The 17,670-nt window shown below is 44.2% G+C and overlaps 1 protein-coding gene across 3 annotated transcripts in view; it reads left to right on the forward strand.

The window, feature by feature from the left end:
- AFAP1 (actin filament associated protein 1) overlaps positions 1-17,670 on the forward strand; it is a 191,569-nt gene that overhangs the window by 111,289 nt on the left and 62,610 nt on the right. The gene's annotated exons all lie outside the window — the stretch shown is intronic.

The following is a 17,670-nucleotide window of genomic DNA, read 5'->3' on the forward strand; positions in this document are numbered from 1 at the left end:
TCAGAGGGAGTCTTGAAAGCAGGTAGTCGCTGTCCTCCACCTTGCTGTGTATTTTTCAAAGTGGCTTAAAACTTTGTAATCATAGTTTTATGTGAAATAAGTCGATGCTGTTATCATGCCTTGTTATTTCACCTCGTGGAGGCCACCTCTTTATGATTGATGTTTTTTTAAAAATTAACTGGAAGGTGGTAGGCTCGAGAGGTAGAAGACTAAAGGAAGCACGTGGCGATCTGGGGTCTGTTACCGCCGTGCATTTAACTCTTTATGGTGTTTTGGGAGGTCACAGAACTTGCAGTTGCCCATCTATACCCACCAGCGTTATCCCAAAGGTGGAAGGAGAAAATTACATAAATGCAATTTTAGAATTATAATAAACAGTTGCAATGTAAATGATGTTATTAATCTTACCCCTTCAGATTCCTTCTGTAAGAACTCCAGCAGCTCTCTAATATGGATTGTTTTTTAAAACAAATGCCAGGTCTTCTATTAATCCAAACTGCCCTTACCCCATTTTGCCCTAAACCTGACTCTCAGTATTTTGAAGGACGGCTGTAATGTGACAATTCAGAGCCTTCTAATGAAAGCACACACACCCTTTTCTGGAATGAGAAGCGGGAGGGCTGAGCTCAGCCCGTGCATGACTTAGCACAGACTTCTTCAGGGTTACTGCCAAATTTGTTTCTCTCCCTTCTGTCTGCAACTCCCATCACCAGCAGTTCTTGCCAGAGTTAACCGACTGTGAGTGTGTGTGCAGATGCTGAAAACATGAGCCGCTGCGTGGGGGTCAAACAGAAGACAAGAGCCCACATTCCCAGAAACCCAGCGGTCAGATTTCCTTAAAAAATGTGCATAGATTGTGTTTCTGGAGATGAGGGCTCAAGTTAAAAGCAAACAAAAATACCACAGAACATATAACAGAAGATATAAAAATCCTTGTTTTTCAAGGATTTTTGATCCTGAATTTGGACCCAATTCTGGTAAATACATACTGGACTACTGATACAATACAGTTCTTTAAAAAGAAATATATTCGTATAATGACTTATAGAATGAGCTGTTCAGAGAATTGGAGTGATAAACCCTTTGTTTTTTACTTCCAAATGACGTTAGGAGGTGTAATTTGGCAATATGTAGAGATGATCTCTCCACCGTTGAGACATACCCTGAGAAGAAAGGTCGTTGTTGATCTGTGCATTGATCTTTTCAGCAGCATCTTTCTCCGCACCTCGGCGTGATGGTTGTTGAGCCTCCTGGTGCCCGGATTCCGGGGTGATCCCCAGCCGACCCAGGCGGCGTCTGCTCCCTTTGGCCAACCCTGGGCCCAGCTCCCTCCCCAGTGCCGTGGGAGACCCAGCTGCTCTCAAGACGTATAAGGTGCAGCAGGGAGAAAAGTGAAAAATCAGAGGACAAAATTGAGTCTTTTATCAATATCAGGTATTCTCGGCTTTCAGATGGATGGATTGGGCCCATCAGGAAAAGCCTGGCGGAAAAGGCCATGACGTGCGTCGGCATCAGTGGCTCCCTGTGGGATGGGCGCATCGGTCACCAATGGGTGCCGGCGAGGCGGGGCCTGTCACCTGCGGGGAGGGGAGAGCAGGGGCATTCGGAGACCACGAGTGTCTGTATGGAGCTCATGCAGCACGGCGCGGGCTGGCGACGCAGGGACAGCTTTCACCCACGTGCCCTCCTAGCACTTTTGGGGTTGAATGTTCCAGAAATCCGTGCGGAGGCCTGGGGGACCTTTGTCGTGGGCCTTCTACTTATTCTATGTGATGACCTGATTTCTTTCCGTCTGTTTTTATTGATTTTTGTTTCCTCCTAGAAGATCTCACATCCAGTTTATTTCTGCATTCCCTTGTTTTGTTTTGTTTTGTTTTGTTTTCCTTTAATCAAACTTTTCTTTACTTGCTCTTTTGGTCTCAGTGCTGAGAATATCAATGTAAGTGGGTACAGCCCCTTCTATGAAAACGGGTGACGATGTGTGGGACCCGTGTCCGGGAGCCTGGCTGCCTCCTGTGAGCGGCTGCACCGAGGGGGCTCATCCTCGGCCGGTCTCTGCCTCCGGGGGTCCCGTGCACGCAGCCCGCGGAATGGACAGTTTCCTGAGGGTCTGTGATGTGGTGGCCCCACGTGGGATGGAGGACCATGGCAAGGCCCCAGGTTGGGGCGTGGCGTGCTCAGGTCTGACCTGGGGAGAGCTCTCTGGGAGTGGAGGAGGAGGAGAGAGAGGCCAGTTCTGAAAGTGGGGTGTTGGGGGGTTCATGGCCAAGGGAGGCAGTTGTTTCGCGCGTCCGCGGTAGCCAGACGGGGCGGACTGTGGTGAATGAACTTGGTCTTGTGTCCTGTTCAGGCACTTCCCTGCTGTTAGGGAGGTAAGCTGGGTGTGGGAGCGACGTGAGACAGTAGCTGAGGAGGCTGAGGAAGTGTGGGGTGCCCCGAGAAGGCGGCCCCTGTACCGAGCAGTTGATAGGGTGATGTGCGCTTCACGTGAGTTGTCCCCGGGGCTGACAAGTCTTGCAGGTTTGCTCATCTTGCCCTTATGGAGGGTGCAGATGGAGCCCTGGGGAAGGCGGAGGGGTGGCCCAGGTCAGTGGCTGGGCCCCAAGCTGGGGTTGTCCCCATTGAGCTCGGGGGACACCCAGGGAAGGCTTCCTGCAGAGGGACTTACACGGGGTGGGGGTGCGTGGGAAGGGCTCCCCCTGCCTGCCTTTCGGATCCCCTCTGTGGTTCAAGTCCCGGGGTGGCCTCGTGGCCTCTAAACGGACTGTCCTCTCCCGTGGTTCCCTCCCCCTCCGTGGTCTCCGCGGAACGGCCACCCACATCCCTCCAACGTGCTGCCATTTCATTCCTGAGCTGCGGCCTCCAGCTCCCCGTGGTCTCCTGTCGTGACTAAGGCCTCCGTGTCCCAGTGAGGGCCCTGCCCGTGTTGCTCGCAGTATAGACCCAAGAGAGTTCCGGAAGTGCCGGCTCCACGACTGTGAAGCCAAAAGGCAGCAAGTCCGCGAGGATTCCCTGCAGCCAGGCCAGGGCTCTGGTCAGCCTGGTGTCCGTCGCTCTGTCCCTGAGAACCGTCTGTGAGTCACTTAGGAAAACCGTCACTGCTGCCTTGTCAAAGGCAGGGGTGCGGTTCCAGCCATCTCCCCGTCCCCCACCACGTGGCTGGTAGGGGCGTTTGGGACGGTTCTGCCAAAGTGCTGGGAGAGGGAGAGGGAGAGAGGAGGAAAAAGGAAAGAGCTCTGTTTTTGGAGTAACAGCTTTTGCTAGAGAACAGAGGTTTTTGTAGGTTTATATTATGTGGGGTTGAGCTTTTAATGTGGAAGAAAGAACTTGTGATGTTCAGGTTTGCTTGCATTATGCAAACATGTTTTTATTCCTTTAAAACTAAAATCCTGGGAAGGGACTCAAGTTCACTTGGTGCCTGTTGTGGGAGAACTACTGGGCTGGATGCTGTGCTTTTCTTTTATCATTTAATCTTCACAGCAACCCCGAGTCATTATTTTGCCATTTTATAGTTGAGGAGACTGAGGCTCAGAAGCTAAGCCATTCCCTGTCTCTCTGCAGCAAGTGGCTGAAGTGGGATTTAAACCCAGAGCTGTCTGAGACGAAAGCCCAGGGGCTTTCCATTGTGTGATGCCCCTTCCCCAGGAAAAGACCCACTCTTTCCCTCACATCACATACGGTTCTGCCGTGTAAGTTGAAGATGAATAGCCAGCCTGGGTTGGGTGAGGGCATGAAGACCAAGTACAGAAAAGAGCCGCGGGCAAGTTCTCCCAGAACCAGGAAGAGCCAAGAGAGAAGCTGGCACGTCGCCCTCTGGGTACATTTAGAAGCTGGAGGGCTCTGGGTCAGAGTCCACTTGATTGTCCTTTCACACCTCAAAATTGCCGAGCGGAAAAACACTGCCACAAGCTCTCGAGGATTCGTTTTTGTTTTGTTTTTTTTTCCTTTTTAAATCTCAAATGTGGGCATCCATTTGTTATTGTTTCACTAACCAGCCGGGTCTCCCGGCCCCTTGTCAGTCGTTGGATGTGATCCCAGGGCCCGGGCGGCCAAGCGGATTTGGAGAGATCTGTGCAGCTCCTGTTGCAGAATTGCCACACAGCTATCTGGGCCCTCGGTTCCCTGTTGCCCAGGGGGGGCTGGGGTTTAACTCAAATTGCAGCTCAGTTTGAAAAAGAAGGGCAGACATTTTGAAGGTCAGCCTGTGCACTTTTCAGTGACAAGAACAGAAGTTCCGCAAAAGCTGGAGCCCGTCTGTCTCACTTTGGGCTGGGACCAGAGCTGGGCCTGGAATGGCCTGAGAGTTCAGCAATTGGCGGAGGAACCGCGGCCGACTGTGTCAGGGGCGGCTGGGACCGTCCCCCGTGCAAAGAATCATTCCTCGCCCAGGATCAGCTTCCGAGCTCGTGACATAAATCAGAAGAACACCAAATTATGGCTCTAATTATATAGTGATGGCCCCCACCGCGTTTGCTTGTCTGTATGCTGGGTGCTTGTGTATTTGGCATGTGGTGTCTCATTTTCTCGTAATTCAACTATCGTTTTGCAAGCAGGTAATCTTGACACTCCTTCCTTTGCTAGGGAGGAAACAGGCCCAGAGGGGCTAGAGACGTCCACCCAGGCCATGCAGCTGCAACCGGGTGTTCTTATTTCCAAACTCCCGGGAGGTCCCCCCCACTCCCAGCGCCGCACACACTGCCCCGCCGTGCCGTCCTGGGACCTGCTCGGATGGACGGAGTGTCCATCCTTGTCCTAGAAAAGGCCCACGTGCCCACCTGTCCTCTGGCTCTCGTTGTCCACTCCCGTCTTCGGAAAATCCTTCCATGCTCATCTCTTCCGTAAGTGCCCCTCCTGACATCCCTCCGCCCCCCATCCCTCTGCTGCTTTTTCAGTGACTCCTCTCGAGGAGTTGTCTGTCTGTCCGGCTCCACTGCCTGAAACCAGCCTTTTCTCTGCTCCCCCCCTGCTCCTTGGGGCTGTGCTCCCCGTCCTCCGCCTGCCTCCCTGCCTGGTCCATGCAGCTCCTTCCACCAGCCTCCCCGCTTTCACTCCAGCCCCGAGGGCCCGGCGGCTCTCGGCCTGCACCCTTGACCTCCCTCTTGGCCTCACCCTCTCCCCTGGTGAACCCACCCAGGCCACGGCTTCAGGTGTCATCTTTCCAGTTCCTCCTGAATTTATTTCCTGCTGTGACTGGGAATTCGCCTAGGACTCCAGAGTTCCCCACTGGGCTTCTCTCCCACCCAGCCGGGTTCCCTCGTCTTCTCCATCTGAGTAAAGGGCACCCTGGGCGCCCAGCTGCTAACAGCAGAAGTCCAGGCGCCGTCTGGGGTCCACTTGCCCGTGGGCCGCAGAGCTCGTCCACCCACGGGACCCCTGTGTCTTCCTCCAAGCGCCCCCGCTCCCTCGCTCCTCCCGTCACCACGACGGCTGCGGCCCCCCCGACTCCCCTCATGGCTGCCCTTTGCCCCGTTCTCCCCACAACAACCAGGATGGTATCTAAAGTCTTATAATAGCGCACAGCTTATTTACTATGTTCTAGGTGCTGGTTTTTTGGTTGGTTGGTTTGTGTGTGTCTTTTTTGAATAGAAATGATTTCTTTTTATTGAGGTAAAATTCATATAACATAAAATTCACCATTTTAACTATTTTAAAGTATATAATTCAGTGACTTCCAGCACATTCTCAATGTGGTACAACCATCACTACCTAATTCTGAACATTTTCATCAAGCGGTCACACCCCGTTACCCCTTTCCCCAGCCCCTGACAACTACTAATCTGCTTCAGGGACTATGATTTGCCTTTTCTGGATGGTCATAGAAATGGCATCCTACAACGTGTGGCCTTTTCTAGCTATTTCGCATAACACGATGTTTCCAAGGTACCACGTTGTAGCATGTATCAGTAAATCATTCCTATTTATGGCAGAATGGTATCCCTGTATACGGTGATGCCATATTTTGTTTATCCATTCATTAGTTAATGGACATCTGGGTTGTTCCCACTTTCTGGCTATTGTGAAAATTGCTACTATAAATATTTGTGCACAGCTTTGTTTTTATTTTTCCTGGTTATATATTTCAGATTGGAATTACTTAGTCATGGTATATAATAATTCTTTTAATATGCTGCTGGATTGCGTTTTCTGGCATTTTGTTAAGGATTTTGGAATGTGCACTTGCTGGGACACTGGTCTGTATTGTGCTTTCTGGTGCTGTGGTAGGTGTTAGGGTAATATGGGCCTTGCAGAACAAGCTGGGAAGCATACCCTTCTCTGTTTTTTAGCAGAATTTGAGAAAGACTGATGTTTTTTTATGGTAGGTTCCCCAGTGAAGCCATCTGGTCCTGGACCTTTTTGTTGGTGGAAGGATTTGATTATTTGTCATAGACCTATTCAAATTTTCTAATTTTTCTTGAGTCAGTTTTAGCAGTTTGTTTCCGGGACTTTATCCATTTCATCCAGGTTATCTAATTTGATAGCATACAATTGTTCATAGTATTCTCATATATTCCTTTTCTATCCCTGTAATGTTGATGGTAATGTTCCTACTTTATTGCTTATTTTAGTAATTTTGGTGTTCTTTTGTTCTTGGTCAGTCTAGCTAAAAGTTTGCCAAATTTATTCATCTTTTCAGAGAACCGATTTTTGGTTTTATTGATTCTGTTTTCCTCTTTCACTTCTCTCCACTCTAAATTTTATTTCCTTCCTTCTGCTGGCTTTGGTTTTTGTTTCGTTTTGTTTTGTTTTTTATTAAATAATTCAATTTTATTGAGACATATTCACATACCACGCAGTCATGCAAAGCGTACAATCACTTGTTCACGGTACCACCATATAGTTGTGTGTCCATCACCAAAATTAAGTTTTGTACATTTTCATTACCACACACACAAAAGTAATAAGAATAAAAATTAAAGTGAAAAAGAACAATTAAAGTAAAAAAAGAACACTGGGTGTTTTTTCTTTTTTTGCCCCCGTTTTTCTACTCATCCATTCATACACTTGACAAAGGGGAGTGTGATCCACATGGCTTTCCCAATCACCTTGTCACCCCTCATAAGCTAGATTTTTATACAATCACCTTCAAGATTCAGGGGTTCTGGGTTGTAGTTTGATAGTTTCAGGTATTTACTGCTAGCTACTCCAATTCATTAGACCCTAAAAATGGTTGTCTATATTGTGCTTAAGAGTGCCCAACAGAGTGACCTCTCGGCTCCTTTTGGAATCTCTCAACCACTGAAACTTATTTCATTTCTTTTCACATCCCCCTTTTGGTCAAGAAGACGTTCTCCATTCCACAATGACGGGTCCAGATTCCTCCCTGGGAGTCATATTCCACATTGCCAGGGAGATTTACACCCCTGGGTGTCAGATCCCACGTAGGAGGGAGGGCAGTGATTTCACCTGCCAAGTTGGCTTAGCTAGAGAGAGAAGGCCACATCTGAGCAACAAAGAGGCATTTGGGAGGAGGCTCTTAGGCACAATTATAAGCAGGCCTAGCCTCTCCTTTGCAGTAACAGTCTTCCCAAGGGCAAATCCCGTGATTGAGGGCTCAGCCCATCAAACCACCAGTCCCCTGTGTCTGTGAGCACATCAGCAACCATTGAGGTGGGGAAGCCCAACACCCTTGCATTTTCCCCCAGCAATGTTTATGTTAGTGGTAGCATATAATATTTCTCTTTTTGTGCCTGGCTTATTTCTCTTAGCATTATGTCTTCAAGGATCATCCAAGTTGTCATATGTTTCACGACATTGTTCCTTTTTATTGCTGCATAGTATTCCATTGTGTGTATATGCCACAGTTTATTTATCCACTCATCTGTTGAAGGACATTTGGGTTGTTTCCATCTCTTGGCAATTGTGAATAATGCTGCTATGAACATTGGCATGCAGATATCTGTTCTCATCATGGCTTTCAGATCTTCCGGTAGATACTGAGAAGTGTAATTGCTGGATCAAAGGGTAACTCTCTATCTAGTTTTCTAAGGAACTGCCAGACTGACTTCCAGAGTGGCTGAACCATTATACAGTCCCACCAACAATGAATAAGAGTTCCAAGTTCTCCACATCCTCTCCAGCATTTGTAGTTTCCTGTTTGTTTAATGGCAGCCATTCTAATTGGTGTGAAATGGTATCTCACTGTGGTCTTAATTTGTACCTAATAGCTAGTGAAGCTGAACATTTTTTCATGTTTTTCTTGGCCATTTGTATTTCCCTTTCAGAGAACTGTCTCTTCATATCTTTTGCCCATTTTATATTTGGGCTGTCTGTGCTATTGTCATTGAGTTGTAGAATTTCTTTATATATGCAAGATACATGGTTTCCCAAAATTTTTTCCCATTGAGTTGGCTGCGTCTTCACCTTTTTGACAAATTCCTTAGAGGTACAGAAACTTTTAAGCTTGAGGAGTTCACATTTATCTATTTTTTCCTTTGTTGCTTGTGCTTTGGGTGTAAGGTCTAAGAAGTGACCTCCTAATACAAGGTCTTGAAGATATCTCCCTACATTATCTTCTAGGAGTTTTATGGTACTGTCTTTTATATTGAGGTCTTTGATCCACTTTGAGTTAATTTTTGTGTAGGGTGTGAGGTAGGGGTCCTCTGTCATTCTTTTGGATATGGATATCCAACTTTCCCAGACCCATTTGTTGAACAGACTGTTATGTCCCGGTTCAGTGACTTTGGGGGCCTTATAGATCTGGGAGTCTATCTCCGAATTCTCAATTTGATTCCATTGACCGATTTATCTGTGTTTGTGCCAGTACCATGCTGTTTTGACTACTGTGCTTTATAGTAAGCTTCAAATTCAGGGAGTGTAAGTCCTCCCACTTCATTTTTCTTTTTTAGAGTGTTTTTAGCAATTCAAAGCATCTTCCCTTTCCAAATAAATTTAATAACTAGCCTTTCCTCTTCTGCAAAGTAGGTTGTTGGAATTTTGATTGGGATTGCATTGAATCTGTAGATGAGTTTGGGTAGAATTGACATCTTAATGACATTTAGCCTTCCTATCCATGAACATGGAATATTTTTCCATCTTTTAAGCTCCCTTTCTATTTCTTTTGGTAGAGTTATGTAGTTTTCTTTGTATAGGTCTTTTACATCTTTGGTTAAGTTTATTCCTAGGTACTTGATTTTTTTAGTTGCTATTGAAAATGGTATCTTTTTCTTGAGTGTCTCTTCAGTTTGTTCATTTCTAGCATATAGAAGCATTACTGACTTACGTGCATTAATCTTGTATCCCGCTACTTTGCTAAATTTGTTTATTAGCTCCAGTAGCTATATCATTGATTTCTCAGGGTTTTCCGGATATAAGACCATATCATCTGCAAATAATGACAGTTTTACTTCTTCCTTTCCAATTTGGATGCCTTTTATTTCTTTGTCTTGCCGGATTGCCCTGGCTAGCACTTCCAGCACAATGTTGAATAACAGTGGTGATAGCGGGCATCCTTGTCTCATTCCTGATCTTAGAGGGAAGGCTGTCAGTCTCTCACCATTGAGTACTATGCTGGCTATGGGTTTCTCATATATGACCTTTATCATATTGGGGAAGTTTCCTTCAATTCCTACCTTTTGGAGTGCTTTTATCAAAAAGGGATGCTGAATTTTGTCAAATGCTTTTTCAGCGTCTATTGAGATGATCATTTGAATTTTCTCTTTTGATTTGTTAATGCGTTGTATTACATTGATTTTCTTATGTTGAACCATCCTTGCATGCCTGGAATGAACCCCCACTTGGACATGGTATATGATTTTTTTAATGTGTCTTTGGATTTGATTTGCAAGTATTTTTTTTTTTTTTTTTTTTTTTTGCATCTATATTCATCAGGGAAATTGGCCTGTAGTCTTCCTTTTTTGTGGCATCTTTGCCTGGTTTTGGTAGAGTGATGTTAGCTTCATAAAATGAGTTAAGTAGTGTTCCATTTTCTTCAAGGTTTTGAAAGAGTTTAAGTAAGATTGGTGTCAGTTCTTTTTGGAAAGTTTGGTAGAATTCCCCTGTGAAGCCATCTGGCCCTGGACATTTATTTGTGGGAAGCTTTTTGATGACCGATTGAATCTCTTTGCTTGTGATGGGTTGGTTGTAGTCTTCTATTTCTTCTCTGGTCAGTCTAGGTTGTTCATGCGTTTCCAGGAAATTGTCCATTTCCTCTACATTATCCAGTTTGTTGGCATACAGTTGTTCATAGTATCCTCTTATAATTTTTTAAATTTCTTCAGGATTGACAGTACTGTCACCTTTCTCATTCATTATTTTGTTTATATGGGTCTTCTCTCTTTTTGATTTTGTCAGTCTAGGCAGGGACTTGTCAATCTTGTTGATCTTCTCAAAGAACCAACTCTTGGTGTTATTTATTCTCTCTATTGTTTTCTTGTTCTCTGTCATTTATTTCTGCTTTAGTTCTTGTTATTTCTTTTCTTCTACTTGGTTTAGGATTAGTTTGCTGTTCTTTTTCTAGCTTCTTCAGTTGCTCCATTAGTTCTGTGATTTTAGCTCTTTCTTCCTTTTTGATGTATGTGTTTAGTGCTATAAACTTCCCCCTCTGTACCACTTTTGCTGCATCCCATAAGTTTTGATATGTTGTGTTCTCATTTTTATTCATTTCTATATATTTAGCAATTTCTCTTGCTATTGCTTCTTTAACCCACTGATTGTTTAGGAGCGTTTTGTTTAACCTCTAGGTATTTGTGAATTTTCTATGTCTCTGATGGTTATTGACTTCTAATTGTATTCCATTGTGGTCAGAGAATGTGCTTTGAATAATTTCAATTTTTTTGAATTTATTGAGGCTTTTTTTATGTCCCAGCATATGGTCTATTCTGGAGAACATTCCGTGAGCTTAAGAGAAGAATGTGTATCCTGGTGATTTGAGATGTAATGTTCTATATATGTCTGTTAAATCAAATTCATTGATCAGATTGTTTAGGTTCTCAATTTCCTTATTGGTCTTCTGTCTGGTTGATCTATCTATAGGAGAGAGTGATGTGTTGAAGTCTCCCACAATTATTGTGGAAACATCAGATTGCTTCCTTTAGTTTTGCCAGTGTTTGTCTCATGTATTTTGTGGCACCTTGACTGGGTGCATTAACATTTATGATTGTTATTCTTGTTGAATTGCCCCTTTTATTAGAATGTAGTGGCCTTCTTGATCCCTCATAACATCCTTGCATTTGAAGTCTGTTTTATCTTAGATTAATATGGCTACTCCTGCTTTCTTTTGGCTATAGCTTGCATGAAATGATTTTTTCCATCCTTTCACTTTCAGTTTCTTTATGTCCCTGTGTCTAAGATGAGTCTCTTGTATGCAACATATTGATGGTTCATATTTTTTGATCCATTCTGTCTATCTATATCTTTTTATTGGGGTGTTTAATCCATTTACATTCAACGTTATTACTATGAAGGCATTTCTTAAATCAGCCATCCTATCCCTTGGTTTATGTTTGTCAGATATATGTTTTCCCTCTCTCTCTTATTGTCCTTTAATGAACCAATATTGAATCTCTTTAGTACTGAACCTTTCTCCATCTCTCTCTCTCCTTTCTTTGTTTCTCTGTCTGTAGAGCTCCCTTTAGTATCTCAAGTAGGGCAGGTCTTTTATTAGCAAAATCTCCCAGCATTTGTCTGTCTGTGAAAAATTTAAGCTCTCCCTCAGATTTGAAGGAGAGCTTTGCTGGATAAAGAATTCTTGATTGGCAATTTTTCTCTCTCAGAATTTTCAATGTGTCATGCCACTGCCTTCTCACCTCCATGGTGGCTGCTGAGTAGTCACTACTTAATGTTGTTTCCTTTGTATGTGGTGAATTGCTTTTCCCTTGCTGCTTTCAGAACTTGCTCCTTCTCTTCAATATTTGACAGTCTGATCAGAATTTGTCTTGTAGTGAGTTTATTTGGATTTATTCTGTTTGGAGTTCGCTGGGCATTTATGCTTTGTGTATTTATGTTGTGTAGAAGATTTGGGAATTTTTCCCCAACGATTTCTTTGAATACTCTTTCTAGACCTTTACCCTTCTCTTCTCCTTCTGGGACACCAATGAGTCTTACATTTGGACATTTTATATTATCTATCATATCCCTGAGGTCCATTTCGATTTTTTCAAATTTTTTCCCCATTCTTTCTTTCGTTCTTTTATTTTCCATTTTGTCCTTCTCCAGGTCACTGATTTGTTGTTCAGCTTCCTCTGTCTTGTACTGTGAGTATCCAGAATCTTTTTAATTTGGTCGATAGTGTCTTTTATTTCCATAAGATCATCTATTTTTTTATTTACTCACGCAATTTCTTCTTTATGCTCTTCTAGGGTCTTCTTCATTTCCTTTATATCCTGTGCCATGCTCTTATTGTTTGTCTTTAGTTCTTTGATTAATTGCTCCAAGTACTGTGTCTCCTCTGATCTTTTGATTTGGGTGTTTGGGTTTGGGTTATCCATATCGTCTGGTTTTTTCATAGGCTCTAAAATTTTCTGTTGTTTTTGGCCTCTTGGCATTTGCTTAACTTGATAGAGTTCTTTTAGGATATGCAGACTAATTTATTGGCTCCTGTCTAATTTGGCAGATCTATAGTTTCGCGGAGTACACTTTCTCTAACTAGCCAGCAGATGGCGTCTGTGAGCCACCTATTCCCCTCAAGCCGGTTCTCCCCAGCTTTGTCTTTGTGGTGTGTGGGAGTCTGATTCTTGTGGGGGTCCAATTCGTGCACCAAGTTTGCATGTGTTGTTGGTGCTGCCCGCCCTGAATTTGGGGTGTGTGTCTGAGCGGTTAGGGAGAGAGGGCGGCTTTAGTAATCAAACCTCCCAGCTGTTCCTGGAGATTTAAGGCTGTTGCAAGAATGTAAAACTGCAGTTCATTCTCGCCACAGTTTGTCTCTGCCGCTGACCCACAAGTCCTTGGTATTGGTGTATGGTCCCTGGAATTTCCTTGTGGGTACCTCTTCCAAGCCGTGCCCATCTAGGACCTCTGCTGAGGGAAGACTGTGCTACATCACAAGTGCACGCCATCCCCCAAGGGAAGTTCTGGGCTGCCGGGCCGTGTAGGGTTGTTCCCAGCCTGCTGAAAGGATGGCTGAACGGAGCTTGTTAATTTCCCCTTTTTCACACAGCTCAGCCTTCCGGGCTCCGGGACAATTAGCTGTGGGTGCACAAAAGGCTACTGTCCATGCCTGATATTGGGGCTTGCGCGCGTATTGCTGGAAACACCATCGCACTGGGTTTTTTGGTGCTGCTCTGGGCTGTGGCACCAGCGCCGGGCAGGAGTGTTCCCAGCCCACCGGGAAGATGGCTGTAAGGTGTGTGGTTTTTGTTTTCCCCTTTTGGCTAATCTCTGCCTTCCTCACTCCGAGACAGTTAGCAGTGGGTGTGCAAAAGGTTATCATTCACGCCAGATGTTGAGGTGTACCCACAGCCCATTCCTGCTGCGCTTCACTGTACAGCTCTTGCTGCTGTATCTGCAACCGCTTTCGGGTTTTTTAAAAAAGAACTATTCCAACTCCAAATGCCAGCCCACAGTTACCCCACACTGCAGCATGGCTGCCAGATATTCAGCAGGCTTGCTCACTCATTTCAGAACACAGACTCTGGGTTCCACCAAGTGCACCATCCCTGTGGATTTAGCAGACCTTGTCCAGCTGGTGCATCACTGGAACTGGTGTTCTGGGTGACTTTCTAGCTTTTATCTAGTATTTTTCATGGAGGTGTTTTTTTGCCCTGTCTCTCCTAACCACCATCTTCCGTAAGTCACTGCTGGCTTTGGGTTTGCTCTTCTTTTTCTAGCTCATCAAGGTGGAAGATCAGGTTATTGATTTGAGATCATTCTTCTTTAATGTTGGTATAGCTACAAATTTCCTTGAGCATTGCTTTTGCTTCATTCCATTAGTTTTGGTATGTTTTGTTTCATTTCCATTAACCTGCAAGCATTTACTAACTTCTTCGATGAACTGCTTAAGTGTATACATATTTTTTTACTTCCACATATTTGTCAATTTTCCTTCTGTTGATTTCTAATTTTATTCCATTGTGGTCAGAGATAATACTTCATATGATTCTAGTCTTCTAGAATTTATTGACACATTTTTTGGCCTAACATGGGTTTTCTAGAATGTCCCATGTGCAGTTGAGAAGAAAGTGTATTCTGCTGTGGTTGGATGGAGTGTTCTGTGTTATATCTGGCTGCTTTATATGTTATTCAGATCTACTTCTTGGTTTATCTTTTGTCCAATTCGACCCAACAGAAAGTTGGGGTGTTGAAGTCTCCAAATACAACTGTTATTTTCCCTTTCACCTATCATTTTTGCTTCATATATGTCAGGAGTCTGCTGATAGATACATTTATAATTTTTATATCTTCTTGATGGATTGACTCTTTTATCAATATATAATGTTCTTCTTTATCTCTTATAGCAATTTTTGCCTTAATGTCTATCTTGCCTGATATTAGTATAGCCACTCCAATTATCTTTTGGTTAGTGTTTGCATGGATTATCTTTTTTCATTCTTTCACTGTCATTGCATTTATGTCTTTGGTTCTAAAGTGAATCTTTTGTACACAGCAACAGTTGACTCATGGTTTCCTTAAACTGTTCTGCCAATCTCTGCCTTTTAATTAGAATTTAACCAATTTACATCTAATGTAATTACTGATAAGGAAAGAGTTAGATTGCCATTTGCTCTCAGTTTTCTAGGTCATAATTTTGTTGCTCAATTCCTCCATTGCTGTCTTCCTGTTATATAAAAACTGCTCCTGTATAGATCTGTCCCCCACCCACCTGTTATTATTACAGATTACATCTTTACATGTTGTACCTCTGCTGGAATTGATTTATTTTATGTAGCTGTCTTTTAAATAATACAGGAAAAAAGAAGAACTAACCAGAAATACACTTATACTATCTTTTATATTTACATGTGTGACTAACTTTACCAGTGTATTTTATTTCATTGGACTCAAGTTACTCTCTAGCGTCCTTTCACTTCAGGCTGAATAACTTCTTTTAGCAATTTTTGGAGGGCAGGTTTACTAGCAACAAACTCAATTTTTGTTGATCTGGAAATATGCTAAATTATCCTTCATTTTTGGATGATAGTCTTGCTGGATATAGTATTCTTGATTGGCAGTTGTTTTCATTCAAAATTTTGAATATGCCACTCCACTGCCTTCTGGCCTTCATAGTTTCTGGTGAAAAATCAGCTATTGATCTTATTGACGATCCCTTGCACATAACAAGATGCTTCTCTCTTGGTGCTTTCAGAATACTCTCTTTATCTTTGACTTTCGACAGTTTGATTATAATATGTCCCAGAGTGGATTTCTTCAAGTTTATCCTATTTGGAGTTCATTGAGCTTCTTTGATGTGTAGATTCATGTCTTTCATCAAATTTGGGAAATTTTCAACCATTATTTCTTCAAATATTCTTTCGGCCCCTTTCCCCCTCTCTTCTCCTTCTGGGACTCCTATTATACATATGTTGGTTCACTTGATGGTGTCCCACAAGTTTCTTAGGCTCTGTTCACTTTTCTGCATTCTTTTTTCATCTTAGATTCGATAATCTCAGTGGATGTAAATTCAGTTTTGTTCAGTTTTGTTGTTTTGGGTTCAAATTTGTTGATCCTCTTTGGTGAATTATTTCTTTTAGTGCTTTGTTTATCTTCACCATCTCTGTGGTTGACTTCAACTCTTTGGAACACTCTTAGAATTTCTCTGATTTCCCCTATCTAATTTAATTAATTACTGTAGCTCTTTGAGCATATTTATAATACTAGAGTATGCACTACTGTAGATGCCATGTTCTGATTTCCGGGTTTTGCAGGGCAAGTTTCTATTTTCTTTTTTCTTTTTTTCAGTGTATAGCCCATACTTGACTGTCTGCCTGCCTTGTAATTCTTTGTTGACAACTGGACCTTCCAAATATTACAAATATATAAACTCTAGAATCAGAGTCTTCCCACTCCTGTTTGTTGTTGCTCCCTGTTGTGGTGGCTGCTGTTTATTTAGTGACTTTTCTGAGCTAATATTGTAAGTTTGTATTCTTTGTTTTGTGTGGCCACTGAAGTCTCCAGTTAGCTTAATGGTCAGCTAGTGACTTGACAATTTCCTTAAAACATCTAGAATTAAAAATACAAACAAACAGCAACAACAACAGTAAAATCCTCCCAGTCTTTGCTGGTGGGCTGTGGGTGTGTTTGGGCACTCCTTCAGTACTCAGGGGGCAGTTTACAGCCCTGCCTTGGCCTTCACTTGCTGCTTGCGCAGAGCCGAAGGTCAGTCAAAGGTGAGGACTTAGGGCCTTCTTAGGCCTTTTCTAAGTGTGTGCTCTGTACAACCTTTTAGATTCACAGTAGTAAGTGGGGAGATTTTAATGGCCCTTATGCGTCAAAGTTTTTAAATCCCTGACTTTTCTTCTCAGACTTTTTGGTGTCTACTGTTTGTCTCAACAGTTTTTCCTTGCCCTGGGTGGCAGTGGCTAATACATTTGCTTTTAAATATTTTTGAAAACTGCCTTTTAGGCAGTCACCTGTATCTTGGTAGAGTTCCCTGTCAGGTGAAATAAAGGCAGCCTCTTGGCACGAATCCTTCAAGGAGCCACAACAGGTGAAAACAACTGACCTCAATTCTTTGAGCAGAAAGTCTCTGTCCCATCCAGCACCAGGAATCTGCACTTGGAATGTGGGTGCTGTCTTCAAAGCTGCTGCTGAGTTCTCCGATGCTGACGCGCGTGCTCATGGAAGCCCCCGGACCATCGCTGGGTCATGCACTCTATGTCCAGTGTGGGGCAGGCGTCTGGCCTCAGTCCCGGCTCCGCAGGGGCAGTGCCTCGCTTCCCTGAGGGGGCTTCCCAGAGCTTATTTAGTCCACGATGGTTTCCCTCACACCCCGCCATCCTCCTTGCAAGGCGGCTCACTGCCCGCACACCTCAGGCCCCTGCGATCGACCTCGAGCTGGCCCCTCAGCAAGACTAGCCCAGAGCAGGAACACTGGCTCCCACCGTGTGTGAGGGAGAGGTCCAGGTGCTGCTTTCAGTCCCTTAGTCTCTAGGAGGTGAGCCCTCTCGCAGCTGCGTTTTTCAAAGGGGTTCACTGAAGCCAGAGTCGCTCATCCAGTGTTTGAGCCAGGGTCAGCCTCAGGCGGCCTGGCCCTGGGGCTCTCACTCTTGACCTCTGTGCTTATTGCTTCCCAGAAAGAAACTCCTGCTTCTCATCATGCATGTACAGTGCCATCTTCCCCCTGGTTCCCGCTCACCCCCCTCCTCTCTCCCCTCTCACCTGCCATGCAGCACTCTGCCCGCCACACACCCACATCCCTCTTGGGGCCTCGGCTCCGGTGGTCCTCTCCGCACGGGACCTTCTCCGCCACTTCCTCCCATGGCCAGTCCCTTCTGTGCACTCAGCCACAGCCTGGGTGTTATCTCAGTTAGGCCTTCCCTGGGCTCTTGATCCAAGTTAGCCACCCTCCTTTCCGTTAAAGCACCGTCTGTCATTCGTTGTAGCACTTACTGCTACTTACTTCTCTCTTTCTCTCTCTTTGGTGGTATTCATTATTTATGGTGATATATAAATTATCCTGGAATGGGTAAGGTGCACGAGCAGGACCCTCCCATGCATCACCCCCTAGGATTTCGATCAACACTGGGTGAACAAGTGAATAAAGGAAGGAACAAACGAATTCCTGGCACCCTGGAACTC

The sequence above is a fragment of the Choloepus didactylus genome, chromosome 3, assembly GCF_015220235.1.
Source record: "Choloepus didactylus isolate mChoDid1 chromosome 3, mChoDid1.pri, whole genome shotgun sequence".
NCBI classification, from domain to species: Eukaryota; Metazoa; Chordata; class Mammalia; order Pilosa; family Megalonychidae; genus Choloepus; species Choloepus didactylus.